Raw genomic sequence first — 15,674 nt, 5'->3', positions numbered from 1 at the left:
CATTGACCACTCATGACTGACAGATTACTGGATGGTGTGATCTGAGATCTGCATGTACTTTACAGTTAAATGAATGTATATTGTGTGGGACTTGTGAAGCATCAAAGGAAATCTAACAGAATCCTTTTAAATAAATAAATGTGAAGGAAAGCAAATTATCTCGCTAGCATAATGGTAAATGCCTTTGCTTTAATCCGTTCCTGTAATTTGTTTTTGATGCATTGCAGTTTTTGCGTCGACAAGTAGTAAGTATCTGCTACACTTGTTGGGGATTAGAGAGGTTGAACTGAAAGGTGCAAGAAGATCCACTGAGATACTGGTTTCTGTTAAAGTGCTGAATCCAGTGAAAACTGTGGAATGAACCCATCAGAGGAACATACCTACTTGGAATCACCAGCAAATGGAGTGTGAATAATGTTTCTGTTCAAATTGCAGGTTTCTATTTAGAAATTATGAACTTGGTAAAATAATTAGATCAGTACATTTTCTAGCCCTTTTGTCATCTCATACTTGCAGAGAAGACAGTTGCCTCTATTTAGACTTCTACATGTTTTCTAGATTCTTTCTACCACTTGCAGGGCCCAGTGACATCATATGCTTGATTTATAAGTGTTGTAAGACCCAGCTTAGATCAGTAGGAAAAGTATATGCTGATGAAACATTCGAGACAAGCACCGACAAAATCTGAAAAAAAAATTCAAAATGGAAGAATATGTTGCATATGAAATTGATATCTTTTTGGAAAATGTTAATCAACTGCCAATGAACATTAGCTGCTGCGGCAGAGGTATCTTTCTGGTGAATTACAAGACTCTGTTTGCAGTACCTTCCTATTTTGTCAGACCTTCACTATTCCAGCTAACATCTTCCATGCTGGTTGTCTGCTCCAGCCTGAATTCTTCTGGGAAACTTAAATGAAAGTTGTTCAGCTATTTCTCAGAAGGAGATCATAAAAATAAAAAAAGGGTTTCTTCCTCTTAAATCTTCTAAAAAGTTTGGCTTGTAAGCTGTAGTTCTTTCATACTCTGAAACAAGGACCTGAAATTTGGCAGACTTGTTACCTTTTGCATCCTTAGATATGCCTGCTGCACTGCCTGTGAAAATTTGTCCAAATATTTCCAAGTTAATCTAAGGTTTCCTCAAGCTCTACTGTGCTTAAGTTTGACAGATAAATTTTCTGTAGCTCCCTTTGCTCCAAGAAATCTTGGTTCCTTGGTCAGCAGCAGCTGTGTGAGAATTCCTCTATAATTGTTTTTCCCTTCATCCAGAAGGCGCTGAACCTCCCAGACCAGAAGCTGAGAAAAGCTGTCAGAAGATCCTGACGTGGCAGCTTTTTGAGCCTGACCACAGGAGGAGAGAAGCAGAAGCCCGGAACACAAGTTTGAAGTTGGGCCTGGCAGCTACACCAAGGTGGAGGTTGGAGATGGTCAGGGAGGAACACATGGGGACAAAGATCAGAAAAGGGCAAGGACAGAAAGCCCTGTGACTACAAAAGCCTGTTCCACCAGTCCCTGATGATGCCTTGGGCTTCCAAAGCATCCATGTCCTTTTGCTGTTACTACATGGCCATAATGGGCAGGCACAAAATGGGTAAAGTTCTAGTGGTGAGGACAGCAACATTTTGTTTCTGTCACTAGAAAGTACTTTCTTTGCTCGATGGTCAAAGGTCTGATACGGCAGTTGAAAAGTTGAGCTCTGTTGGTGGAACTGTAGATTTCAGGACTGAAGGAGATGCCATTAATGCAGGCTTTGTCAGGCAGCACTGTGGGTGTCGGTACAGCTCCCCATGCTCTGTTATCTGGTTTTTTTTGGGGGGGAGAGAAGAGCAAATCAATTTAGCAAGTTGCACACTACAAAACAACTATATTAAAGAATGCTAAGATCGATCACTAAATTAAAAAAAGTTAGGAGATTTCAGAATTAAGGTTGCCTGTGTAATAATATATCAAAGCACATCATGGTACACGGTCACATAACATCTTTTCCACCACTTCCCTGCCTAATTCAGTGCGCAGGTGATACAGCGGCCTCCTAGTCAACCAAAGTCTTTCAGGGAGGGTGTTGTGTGTATAATCCTTACTTTTACAACATCAGTTGTATTCTGCACAGTGAGAAAGGAAGGCAGCAAGAACATCAAGTAAGGGTCTCTCTCAGCCTGCAGAGTGATCGATGCTCAGGGAACTCAACTCTGTCCCTGCCTGTACCCAAGTTCATCTATGCAATGCAAGCCACACAAAATAAATTATTTGTATGAAGGGTAGGCTTGAGTTTAAACTCAGGGCTTACTCTGAAAAAAGTACTGGGCATTCACAGTTTTTGCTGAAGTTTAGGGACATTCTGCTTTGAATAGAGAAAATGCTACAAAATGCAAAATTTTCTGAAAAAAAATAATCAGGAATTAATTTCTTTAAGTAGACCACCACAAATTAAGAGGAGACTCATAATCTTACCAGCTGCAAAAGGGGAGTAATAAACCCAGCTTATTCTGCTGGAACATGAATATAAACTCCTTGAAATAATAGAGTTTTCAGATGTTGCTTTATTAAAGTTTAAAAAAAAATCTCAAACCCTCCTAAGGAAATTAATGCTTCATCTTCAGAATAGGGTGTGAATATTATTTGGGAAGTAAGGGATGGGGTCAACTGTGGAGCAGCAAGGCAAAATAAGCCTCTAGAGGAATCTCAGTCAGGTACTGTTCATACAGTGAACGGAAAGAGAAAGGCCTTCCCAGAAAAATCGTGTGTTGGAGCCCGTTTTTGGTGCATATTCACAGGGAAGCTGAATTAGTCACATGGGTCAATTTACTTCGGGCATTTCCTAAATTTTGAGATGCTGCTTTTGTAATTTCAGTAATTTCTCAATGTAACACAGTGCAGTATAGTACATGCTATACATAGAAACATAAATTGTGTAACATATACAAGTAATGTAACCAATATACTTCAGATTCATGCAGTTAGCAGCAGAGCTCAAGCATGTACTGAGTTAATTTCAATAGGTACGACTTTCAGATACAGTAAAACTTAATTTTCTAAAGTTAAAAGGTGTCTCCCACACCTTCTGTCTGATAGACTCGCTGCTTGGCAACCCAATTTAAAACTAAGCACTTAATGTGGTTCCACTTTGAAATCAAAGGGAACGTTTTTTTGCTTGACTCCACTAAAGAGTATCAGGCTCTGCAAGTTGAATTACATCCCTCCATCAATCCAGTAGCATCCAGTCCACAGTATTCCCCTCCTTTGCTGATTTACAATTAAGTCTATCCTACAGCACTGTGAAGTTGCCTGTCATAAAGCTCTTTCAGGCAATTTTAATAAAAATCCACTCCTGCTGTTCTAAGAAATATGTCATTACCATTTGAAATAAAGAATCAGAAGGAACATGTGGGGGGTTTATTGGTTTTAGTTTTAAAAGGCATTTCCAAGGAGATTGAAAACATTCTGTTTTCAGAATGTTTTCAGAGAAGAAAAAATCAGGAATTTTTAATTCTGTCTTTCTTTTCTTTTGATCCCCACGATTGAGAGTAACAACTAAGTTTTTATCAGCAAAATAATGTTGCACTTGAGGGGCATAACAGACACAAAAAATTAAAGAGCTATGTGAGAGGGTATAAAATTTTATTCGTGTAGGTTAGGGTGGCTGTATTTTTCACAGTTGGTACTGATTCACCCCATGCTATTTTTTGAGATCTTTCTTCTGGGAAAAAAGCAAGAGTCAGTTCTTTCATTAAAAATAAAGGTGGTGAAATAATAGAAGTGTCCTCCCACTGTTCCATTTTTAGTTACTAGCTCTCAGGTAAGCATTGCAGGAGACATTCAGTTCCTTCTCTGACCTTGAGCAGTACTCAGCTGGCTCATGCTCTTTCGGGAGGGTACCATACCCGTCACCTCTGCCCCAACACTTCTGAAGGTGACGTGGAGGAAGAGCCACAAGCACCAATTTCAGTTTCTCAGGCAGTTTGTGGTCTAGTTGCAAACACAACACTTGCAAAATAAGTGTCAGGGATCATCCAGTGCCATCTTAGCAGGTTTCTGCCACATTTGGTGGCTTTCATTTTGCTTCACTCAGAGAAATGCTGCAGGCAAGAAGACTACCCTAATTGTTACATTGAAGAAATTGAGGACCATGCTGTAGATTCGATTGCTGTGACAATTCTGTGCCAATTTTATTTGTCATGGGTAGATTTCACTTCATACAATTGTAAGAAAAACAGGAAGGGTTTTTCAGAGCTAAGTAAGTGTTGGGAATACAAGCAAACACCTTGTTTGCTTGCATCCGTGTTCAGGATCTGTGAAGCAAGCTCTATCAGAGGGAAAGTCCCCGCTGTCAGTGTTGTACCAGTTTGAGTTGTACCTATGTGTAGCTAGTGTAGAAACTGTCTGTCCACTAGATTAATGCAAACTAGACTGAATGTGTGGGATTGCTAGACAGTAAGGAAAGTCTATCTACTCAAGCTCAATTACTTTCTTCAGCAGAGTCTTTCAAATATTTAGCATATGCATTTTCTTTTTTTTTTCTTTTCCCCTTCCCATTGTCTCCCTGGGACTCACTTGTGAATAAGCACAGGCGGTTGCTCTCAGGCCGCTTGGGCTGTTCCATAAGCAACATCCATTCACAAGCTGTGTGCTGAAAGACAGCCGTATCTCTGCTTTAATGTAAATAATGTGTCAGGATGCCTTTAAGGTGAATTTTGAGTGGCATGAGTGTCATAAGAAAAAATGAAGGTGAGGTGATACATGTTAAACCTTGAATAAAAAGCTGATGCTCAAAGGTGGCTCTGCACCCTACAGAGGTGAGCAGTTGGAGCTGTTGCCCTGTTCTGCTTGTCTTTTCCTCCAGGTGGTTGTACGCAATGACACTTCAGTCTTGCCGTGTCCCCAGTAGGTAATTTTCCAGGCTTAGCGTCCCCAGTAGGTAATTTTCCAGGCTTAGCTGTCCATACCGCCACAGCACTGGCAGTGATGAAGAAGCATGCCACAGGTCAAGAACTGATTGCTCACACTTTGAACCACAGTTAAGGAATGCGTTTAGCAGGACAAGTTAAGCAATATGCAGCCCCATGCCTGGGGGTGGGGAGGAAAGAAATGTAACTGCCTTCGGTAGTACCCAGATAAAGGGCACACACTGCACCTTGGAGCATTAGTCAGCGTATCAGTGTGGTGAGAAAAGCCTGTCTGGAACTCATTAGGGCAAGAGGATGGGACGGGAGGAGGAAGCAATAGTCTCTTTCCTTGCAGTCCAAGCACAGACTGGGGAGCTGTGCGTTCACAGCCAGAGGAGGCTGGAGGATGCTGCAGGTTTCCCTCTGGACCATCCAAGATCATGATTGCCATGCAAAGGATGAAGTATCCCACAGAAGGCAGTTGTGGCCCCTTTCTCTTTAAAATCCATGATCATTTGATGTAAAATACAGGAGTGTAAAATGGGAGGAGGAACCTCTGGCGGTAAATGCTCAGAGCAACGGGCTTCAAGGTCATTTCCCTTGTCATTCTTCTGCACTCGGAGAAAAGGAGAGGAGGAGGTGCCCTAGCTCATACTGATCACAGGTGCTTGCTCCTGGGATATATACAGCTGAACCTCTGAGGATGAAGGAGCTGGGATTCCCCTGCATGTGGCTGAAGCTGCTTTGCTGCTGGCCGGTGCAGTGTACAGGAGGCAGTGGTGGTCCCACCAGCATCTGTCAGAGCTGAGCTTTACCTTGTTTTTCAAGAGGACACACTGAAGGTGCCCACCCACCAAAGAGGACTCTGGGCTGTAGGTCTCTAGGCTATAAAAGCATTCATCTGAAGCTGCATAGGAAGGACATCAGCTCCCAAGGGGGCTGTGCTGGCCGTGACCCCAGTGCCCGTTCTCTCACTGGCTGCTTCTAGACATCCTTTTGCTTGTCTGTCTGGGAACTGTGTATGCAAACTGTGCAGGGAGCCAAGACCTGCATTCCTTATAGGGTGTAGCCTTAAACAGTCGTCTACTTGGAGAGTCAGGAAAATTTGTCCAAATTAGATCTAAAGTAGGTTAGCTAAACCATCTTAACTCATTCAGAATTCATGTTATTTCCATCTAGTTTAATTTACTCATTAAATTAAAGCAAATCTAATTAAGTTTACTTTAATTCTGAACAAGAATGCCCAGTGTTGACATAGGGGGTTATGCAGCTCTAATAACCTTGATTCCCAAACCCAGCTGACACATGAGAACTAGTCTGAAAATTCCTGCACAGAAAAGCCACCAAATAGTTTGCTATATATTCTGTGATTTATACAAAATCTGAACCCCTTTTCTCGCTCTAAATGTCTTTTCTAAACTGGGATTAGAGGCTAACATTGGTCTAGTCCAGATCAGATTCCTAATAGGAGCCATAGCTGCATATGTAGAAAAATTGCAAAACCAGAAAAGGTGGGAGGAGAAAAAATGCAGCTGTCACTCGATACATGAAGGCTCTTCATGCCTTTGTGGTCCTCAGCGAATGCACTGCCTTGTGTGTGAGGCATGGCATGCCTTCTGCCCTTCCCACTGTACCGTGCTATACTTCTGCTAACAGCCCTCCACTGAGCCACATCCCTGCAGACCAGTCACCATCCCCTCTGCCCCTGATAAAGAAAAACAGGCAGAACGGATTGGTGGAATTAAACTGGCATGTAGCGTCTGGGATCTGCAGCAACAGGCAAAGTTAGCTGTGTGTTTGTGGGTAGGGGTGACTCAATTTGTTCCTTATTACGGGTGCACCAGGCATGTTCTCTCTGAAGCAACTCTTACTTATCTACGCATTTACCATACATATATCATTTCTACATTCACTTTTTACTACAGTTTGGTAGGCTGCATTCTTAAAATTTGCATTAAACATTCATGAAACCTTTGTTCAAGGTTTTACCTATTGGATACTTTTTTCTGTTGTGAATAACTGCCACTAAGATATTGTTTCAGTGGTGAATTTGACTCTTGGCTCATTTTTAATTCCTGCTTAAAGGTTTGCAATTTGAAAGTAGTCTGTCAACGAGCAGAACGTAATCTCTATCAGTAAGAAGGGAAATGACCTGGTTGGCTGTTTTTTCCCCTATCTCAGAGTCCTGATGAACACCAAGCAGCCCAGAGTAGAGCAGGTGTGTCCCAGATTGCAGGGAGGCCAATATACAGGCTGCTGCAGCGAGCTACGGAACAAGAACATTTGGGACTCCATTCAGGGAGGTGCTTAGGGACCTAATTCCCAAATCATGTACTTAACATACCTTCATCCACCACTACTCAATCCTGGAAGAGCCTAATTCCTTTAACCATCTGCCCTTTCAGGTTTATGTTTTTGTGGATGTTTCAGGTGCACTTTGCATCTCCCTCAAAGTTACTCGGGTTCTTGTAGGGTCAAGCAGCTCATTGCTTAACATGCAACTAAAACTCATCAGCACAAGTTAACTGCCTGAGTTTCTTACAGTTGCAGTGGTTGTCCTAGAGGCCATCTAAAGGAAGACAAGGTCTAGATTAAAGAGCACTTAAGTGCCTGCAAAGTGAATGCTGACACACTTTTTTTAAAGCATCTGGTCCCTGAGTGCAATGCCCAGAAACTGAAACCCTAAACTGGATTCAATTTCCTATAATTGACCCTGCAGGCTTTCCTCTGGGAGGAGAGTTTATGGCTCCAGAGGGAAAAGTCCCAAGACCGACATGCGAAGGCTGAGACCCAAGACCTACCAGCTGAGCCCAGAGCCTTTCTCTAGGAAATTCAAAATACAAGGTGTATTTGAACTCACATTCAGTTGGAAATTCTTGCTTTAAACCATCTTTGAATTGAAGGCAGGCATAACCCGGGGAAAAGTGAGTAGATGGTAGGACTTCTTTCTTCCCAGGAAGCAACCCAATTGACAGAGAGAACGTGAATGGTGACATGTTGGGAGGTGTGAGCTGAGCAGACTTGGGGAGCCCATCCTGCTTCCTGCTCCCAGGTGGATTTAAAGAGGGGCTGGGAACTTGCAGGCTGAAGGGAGGTTGGTTTTATGCACTGTTGAAGTTGAGTAGCCACTGAGCATGGAGGAATTTGATTCACATTTTCAGGCTACCCACCTCATCTGCCCAACCTGCATTTTTGTTTCTAACCATGGGCATCACAGGGAGCTGCCAAGGGAAGAAATAACCCATCGGGGTTTAGGTCCCTGCTTTGAGCCACTTTTTGGTCTTGAGTAATTCTGTGTGATGGCTGAAGTGAACCTCACACATCACCGATGGGGTGCCCGCAGCTGCTGCATCAGCACACAGAGATGGACAGGACATGGTACAGACCTCTGAGGTACCTGAAGCACTGCATTTCTTTGGAGATTGGCTCTTCACAGGTGCTTATATTCAGCAAACAGAAAAAAAGACTTTTATTTCTGAATTTGGCATTTATAATAAGCAGAATCTCCTGTTGTATGAATGTTAACAGTATCAGGTTAGCTCCTGCTCTGTCAGTCCTGACAGAGCAAACATTTGTCTCAATTTTTTACTCCCTTCACAATTCACCTTCTTCAAGTTAAGTCTTGGGCTAAAAATTTTCAAAATCATCTCTTAGGCCTCAGAGAAAACACCTATAAAATTAAGTCATTAGTATCAAACTTGTTATCAGGTAGTTATTAGGACACCAAGTACAGTATGATAGCAACAAGGCACCCAATATTTCACACATGAAATGTGATCTTGCATTGCACTAGCTCTGACAGTACTTCTGAAACCAGTGACAGAAGTTTCAAGTGTTTACAACAGAGAATTTCCTCTAAGCAGAAGGTTTCCAGTCTGCCCAAGGGTTAGTCCATATGTTTATTCTTACTGAAGCAACAAATTCAAGTGCACCATTTTTTCTGCTTGGTCACTGATGTTAGGAAGAACAAGTGCTGGGCGTGCAGCAGAACATGAAGAGCTGTTCTACATAGAGTTTTCCTTCTGCTGCCACCACTCATTAGGTGGAAATGGATTTCATAAACTGAACGTATCTATAAGGCATTAGGTGCCTTCTTGGTCAGCAGGTCAAAACCATTAGGAAATGAGGCTGGATTCGAGTAAAACAGACTGCAACAACAGTTTCCTTCCTCACTTCCTTCTAGACATGTATTTTTTAAGATAGAGGGTTAATTGTCAGCATGTTTTGAATTGGACTCTACACCTGTGTCAGTGCTTTGCTCATCTGGGTGTCACTAGGCAATTTGTTAAGCCTGCTTGTTGATAAAGGTTAGTTGTCCTCTCAGCAGCAGAAAACATCTCTGTTTTAAAGTTGGAAGAAAAATGAGAGAGACACACTTGCTCAGCTCTTGAGCACATCTGTTTAGCAACATATGTTAAGAAGGTGTCATTCTTCACTGAAATAAAAATATTCAATTCATGTTGACAGCAGGTTCTGCCGTCTGTGGCTTGTTGGATATTTATTATCCACATTGCTGGTAGGCAGCAGGTGCCTACCTTTCTATTACTGACAACTCCCTGAAAAAGAGACAAAAAGGCTTAAATGGGACAATGATGTGCTGAAGCATCTCTGCACTCAGCTGGTAATTTCTTGTCTTAACTAGAATTATAAACATCAGGCAACATGTCAGTATACCTATAACCCCAGTTCAGTGCCGACTTTTTAGGTCATTTTATTATTCTTTTCTGCTAATTGGTTTGCGACTGGCAGACTTTGAAGTAGTGTATTTTTTCTCTTATCACACAAGATGGAAAAGTGCCCAAAGCATATTAGCACATCAGCCAGCCATTTGTACCTGCTGCTCACTGTCTGCTACTGCTAAATATATGCTAATGATGCTATCTGAATCTTGGGAGGATGGGGGTGAATTTGTAAATTGTGCTCATGCCAGGAAAATGAGTGCTACATATAAAGATGACAAAGAAAGCAGCTGCTTTTAGATGAGATGAATCACTACGTTACATATTACTCTGGGGTAATAAACTACATTTTCTCCCTTGAATTCGTTTTTTTGGAAGCATGTGGTTATACGGCAACTATAGCATGTGAGAAACCTTTCAAAGCCTTCTGAGATGGAATAAAGAGACAATATCAGATGTATTATTTTTCAATAGACTTATGTTTAAATACGTTCAATTCTGTTATAATGTCGGGGGTTTTAGAAGTCTTTTCACATATTGTGTCCTAATTAGAAAACTGCAGCCTTTAAATATTGTATGAGGGTTTTTTCCTTTCTTTTAGTTATTAATTACAAGGGTCTTTTCAGCAACAGTGAGCAATGTTCAGCATGTCTGAAATGCTTATGTGTCAAATATGTCCAAAGCCACAGAATAATACAAGAGCAAATCAGGCCGATTTGAAATTCCAATGTGGTGTAAAATAATGCAGCCTCTGTTAAATATGTTTGGTATGAAAGAACAATTTAAGCTAATTGTCAGTACAGCTGGAGTTTTAATTTGTTTTAACATTTTTGAACGATGATTAAGGCATGGAAGCAACTGGCTGAGAACTTTGGTACTGCGTTTGACAAAGATGCAGATAAGAGCTGGACTGAGCAGTAGAGGCGGGGATTATTTTGGAAAGCACTGCATTTCCCCATTCTTTGGTATTTCTGTGGTGCCAGGGCAGGCAATGCCCTTCCAAAGTGCTTTCCTATCCCCCCAAACTAAAACAGGAACAGAAGAGGTACAAAGAATTTGTCAGAGACACAAAGCAGGTATTTTGGCTGGATGCCCACGAAGTCAGCAATGGGCATCCCAGGGCACGGACGCTGCTCTCCACTTGCCTGGCCACCAGCTCAGCATCTCCCAGTGCCTGGCAGTGCCACAGGCTGGGCTCAGAGGCAGAGCCTGGCCTGGGGGTGTCCTGGGGAGGGTCTCCGAATGAACCACGCTGTCATCCACACCCAGAGCTGGTGAATCGCTGGGAGCTGGGCTAGCACTGGGGACAGGGCTGTTGTCTCATGGGAAGGTCAGCAAACACAGCTCTAGTTTTCAAACCCTGTTCCCATGAAATGTCCAAACATGTTGGACCAGGCAAACAGGTCAAACAATCTTGTAAAATCCTTTTTCCCAAAGTCTTAATATTTTCTGAATAGGTCATACAATTTTCTTTCACATGATAAATGCTTGAATTAGAAACTTTTTTATTTGTCCTTGCTAGCATTGAAACAACATAAAAGGACTTTGAAATATTTAGCCACAAAAAATTGAAATAATTACCCACAAAATATACTTATCCAAAAGCAATGGCCTAAAATATGGCAGGAGGTGTGACTGAGAAATGCAAAGAACAGCTAAAGGAGTAAAAACACCAGGTTCAGCAGGGGGTATTGCTGCCCCCAAACATCCTAGACCATAAAAGCACCATGTTGGCTTGTGGTTATCTTAACCCACAGTCATTCTGGCCATAGAAGCTCTGCTTAACCTCTTAGACATAGCACTGACACTCATTGCATGGGTTTTAGCACAGCCCAGTAGGTGAAAAAGAAAAACTGAGCTTTCCCAGTCCCTGCAGACACATCAGTGCTGGAAGATGACACTCTGTGAAATGTTTCAGGGCTGGGTGAGTGTATTGCTATCAGAGAGGGATTATGGAAACACAAGTATCTCCAGAGACCACACATTTTGCTGTGTAACCCTGCAGCCCTGCAACGTAGTGTTGCCTTCTAGCAAGAGGCCATGAGCTCTGCAGTGAATTTGCAGTAACTCCGTCAGGACTGAGGCTGTTCGGGTGTGAACATCTCTTGACCTGCCTGTAGCTCTGCTTTGTCAGGCTGTGACAGCAATTTCTCTAATTGATCAGTGTCTGTGGCTAATTTGTTCTTTATTTACTTGTCTTTGCATGGTGCAGCCGTCATTTCATATAGCTGGCAGTAGCAAGTGGTGATCCTATGTCGAATGAGATGTTTAAGACTCTGACACAATGATGTAGGGTGGAGGAATAGAGGCCTGTTACGACAGCAGAGGGTTTGAGAAGCAGAGACACAGGGTGCATGGCAGAGGTGTACAGGCATGGAGTGATAAGAGATGGAGCAAAGTCTTGGGACTGGAGACAACTCATCAGGGATCAGTTTTAGAAATACGGACCTGGATGGAGCTGGACAGAACCAATTTTAGGGATAATGAAAAGAAATAATAGAAGAAAAAAAAAGAAAGAAAAAAAAAAGAAAGGAAATAATATCTAACTTACATAAATTATATCAGGTATAGTAAATACATTTGTAACATGGAGCTGCAGACCAGGAAAGAAAAAGAAAGGTGTAAAACTGTGTTGGCAAACATAAACAAATGATCCCAAGTGCATCTCAGGGGAGGAAGAAGAATCCAGCACCATGAACATCACGTTCCTCACAGTGAGGGGCTCCAGGGGCTGATGGAGTTGTCCTCTCCAGCAGTCCAAAGCTCCTGAAGGGCCAGAGGAGCAGTGGAAGGGTGAGCACAACTCCAAGGAAAGGTATAGAAACTAATAAATACATGAATTACAATTTTATTATTGCTACTATTGAGACTTTTTTCCTGTACAGAAGTGTTCTACCTGCATTATTAGTTCCCCTTTTCCTGCAATAATAACATCTAGACTAATAACGGTTCTTGAATTAGGTTGTTAAAATTTGCATTATAGTTAAGGTTTACATTATAGTAACAACAAATTCTTGACTTTAGTTTATATAAATGTAATGGCATGCTTCCTCTTTGCCCACAAAGATTTTGAGTGCAATGGTGTGTTATTTCCCATACAAAAGGAAAGGGATTGTTTATTGTCACCTCAGGAGTGCCTAAGGCAAGGCAGACAAGCCCTCTGAGCTCATTGCCCCAGTACCAACGCGAACTGCATGGCTACACTGGAGCTAGCACCCTTTAAAAAACATAATTTGCCAGATCACTTTTTTCTTCTATACACTAATTTGCAGATACTGTTTCCCGGAGAAACAAGACACTTCCAGTCACGAGTCACCCTGGAAAGCCACGGCTATTGCTCAGCTGTGGGGCAAGCCCCTGCCTCTTGCCCAGTCCTGCTGGTCCCACTGCTGGCCCAGGTCTGTCCCTCTGATCTCCCTGGGCTATCCCCACTGCTGGCCATCAATCCTGGCCCATACTGGAATAAAAGTCACAGGGGAATAAAAGACGTTTATCTTCAATCATGTGGGCTGGGGAGTGGGAAGTGAGCAGGCACGATAATAACCATGTCAATCCCTGTCTACAGGACTGGGAGGACAGGAATTTAAAAGCCATGGGAGCCAGCTGCCCTTAACCTCAGAAGACAACCTGTTTCATCTCTTCCCTGGTTCTGCCTCGAAAGCTGTTATCCACATCAGTATTTCAAGGTAAAAATACTACTTTCTTACCATAAAGACATGCTAAAGTTGTGTTGGGGTCACTGAAAGAAAAAGTTGGCCGTGTCTGAAAGACTTGCACTTCCATTTGGGAAATGATGTGTTCATATATTAAACTGAGTTTGTTTATATATTAAACTGAGTTCAACTGTGAAAAATACTTCTGTGCAGCCGTAAACATCAGAGGACCAGAATGCTGTTGCAATGTCAGGGAACAGTGGAAAAATCTTCAGAGTGCTGGCAGAAGGAGATGGATGTGTGAAGAGAAGTTTTCATTACAGAGACCATCTAATGGTAGTTTTACCAGGAAATAACTGTATATTTATATTTTTGAAGGCAGGTTTCCAGTCTAATAATACTACTACTACTGTCTGCTGAAAGTTGCTGTGCCTGTGAGAGTGCCACATGTTGAATGACTTGCCATAAAGGAAGAACTGTGCTGCCATGCAGAGTGAGGGCTTTGCTCAAAACAGATCAGATCGGCTTGCTGTACGTTCACAGATATGAGCATGCATGTGTGTAGAGGGTGCAGAACAAGCTTGCAGTGAAGTGAGCCCTTATTCTTTATTGCCTTTGCTGTTGCCTGAAATATCAGGACCACGACTGCAGGTATGAATGCCAGTATAGTTACATACACATTCATACATTCACATCCATTCTCTGTACTTTGACAATAGCTGCTCATGCAAAATAAACCCTTGTGCATAACAATCATCACCAGCAGATGTGCCCCATTCTGACTACTAACTGCTCCTAATGAAATTCCCTACTGCACACCCACTGCACAAGTTTTGTTTTCCTCCAAATACACACATAGTTTAAATTTTGTACTGATTTGCAGTTTCCTAGATTCAGAAGTTAATTACAGCAACCTATACACTTGCCATATGTTCTATACACAGTGGTTTGAGAAAATAACTCTAATGGTTTCAGAATCTGCATTGACTGTAGTGGATTTTGATGTATTTCTCAAAAAAATCCACTTGCATTAGAATTTGATGCAAAGGACTAGAATACATGCCATCTCGCCTGAAATGTGTCATTTTCATCTATATTAACTTCAGAAAGGTTTACTCTCTGAATTGCTTTTCTCTGGGACAAGGAGAATTCAAGTCTATCCTGCTAAATTAGCAGTCATTAGGTTAAAAAATGCAATATTAATTGTAATATTATCCTTCTTTGGGATTTAAATGAGGAGATTAAAAAAAAATAAGAGGTATTTCCCAGCATTATTCCTAATATAACAAACCCTTTCTGTTATGGCTGATATGAATTTATTTTTTATTCCTTACCCAAACAGCCCTCCAAATCTTCTTTTATTTAGGTCCAATTAGTCATTTCCTACTCTAGACAGATGGGTAAAGTTATCGTTGAGTTGAAATTTATGTTTTAACTAGGAGACACATAACTGAGATAAAAATGCCATCCCCTGTCCTTCTTGTGAGTCTAATCCAAGGCATCTTGTGTGAATGGCTTCCATATATTTCCATTAGATTTGAAAGACTCCATCACTTACCCTAAGTTTTAAAGTCCTAGTGCAGTTAATTGTCATGATGGTCTAAGACTATAAAAGAGGCAATATTCATAAATGTAACAACTAACACTTGAAGAAAATACTAATGCATTAGGTTTGGGATATGCAAAATCTTTCTTATCTAACTCTTCAGAATATAATGGAGGGAGTTGCATACACAGAAGTGCACGTATTTTTATCCAATTGCATTATTTACTCTGATAAAAGATGTTACCTCTTTCTTCCTTGTATTTCAAAGGTGATTGCACACCTGGTGAATTTTTCTAAGATGATTACTTAAAAGGTGTCCATCAGTAAGAAAAGTCTTTGATCCTATTAGGTGAAAAAAGTATCTCAATATCAGCTAAAACAGAACAGAATTTGTTCTGAACCAAAGACAGGCCAGGGAGTTGACATCACATGATAACACCAAGTAAATCTTGTGTGGAATAGGATACTGGATTGAGATGTTGATATGCCAACCCATAAAGACACAAGTGAGATCTATATAAGTATGGAGAATAGGGTGATGAAGACAGATTAAGCCTTACCATTCCACTTCGTTGCACTGTTGAGTTAGCCTGACCTTCAATTCATAAAAGACTATACTAGGCAGATATCTAAGTGGATATCAAGGTGATAACACTTCAGTGCAAAGATGACCTACTGTACACATGCATACCCAGTTTCTTTAAAAACAGCGGCTTTCCAGGGCCAAATACACAACTGAAGTGTATTTTCTTGGGTTGGAGGCAGTCTGAAAAAAATGGGATGCTCTTTCAACAATGCAGACATCTCAGGTTCTGTTCAATGAGCCTGATTTTGCTCTGCCTGTGAGTTGAGCAAGAAGGGACCAAGTCTGCTCCGGGTGAGGAAATCAGGTTTGGCATCAGACACATGAGCTG

This window comes from Falco peregrinus, chromosome Z (genome assembly GCF_023634155.1).
Source record: "Falco peregrinus isolate bFalPer1 chromosome Z, bFalPer1.pri, whole genome shotgun sequence".
Taxonomy (NCBI): domain Eukaryota; kingdom Metazoa; phylum Chordata; class Aves; order Falconiformes; family Falconidae; genus Falco; species Falco peregrinus.
This window is presented reverse-complemented; position numbering follows the sequence as displayed.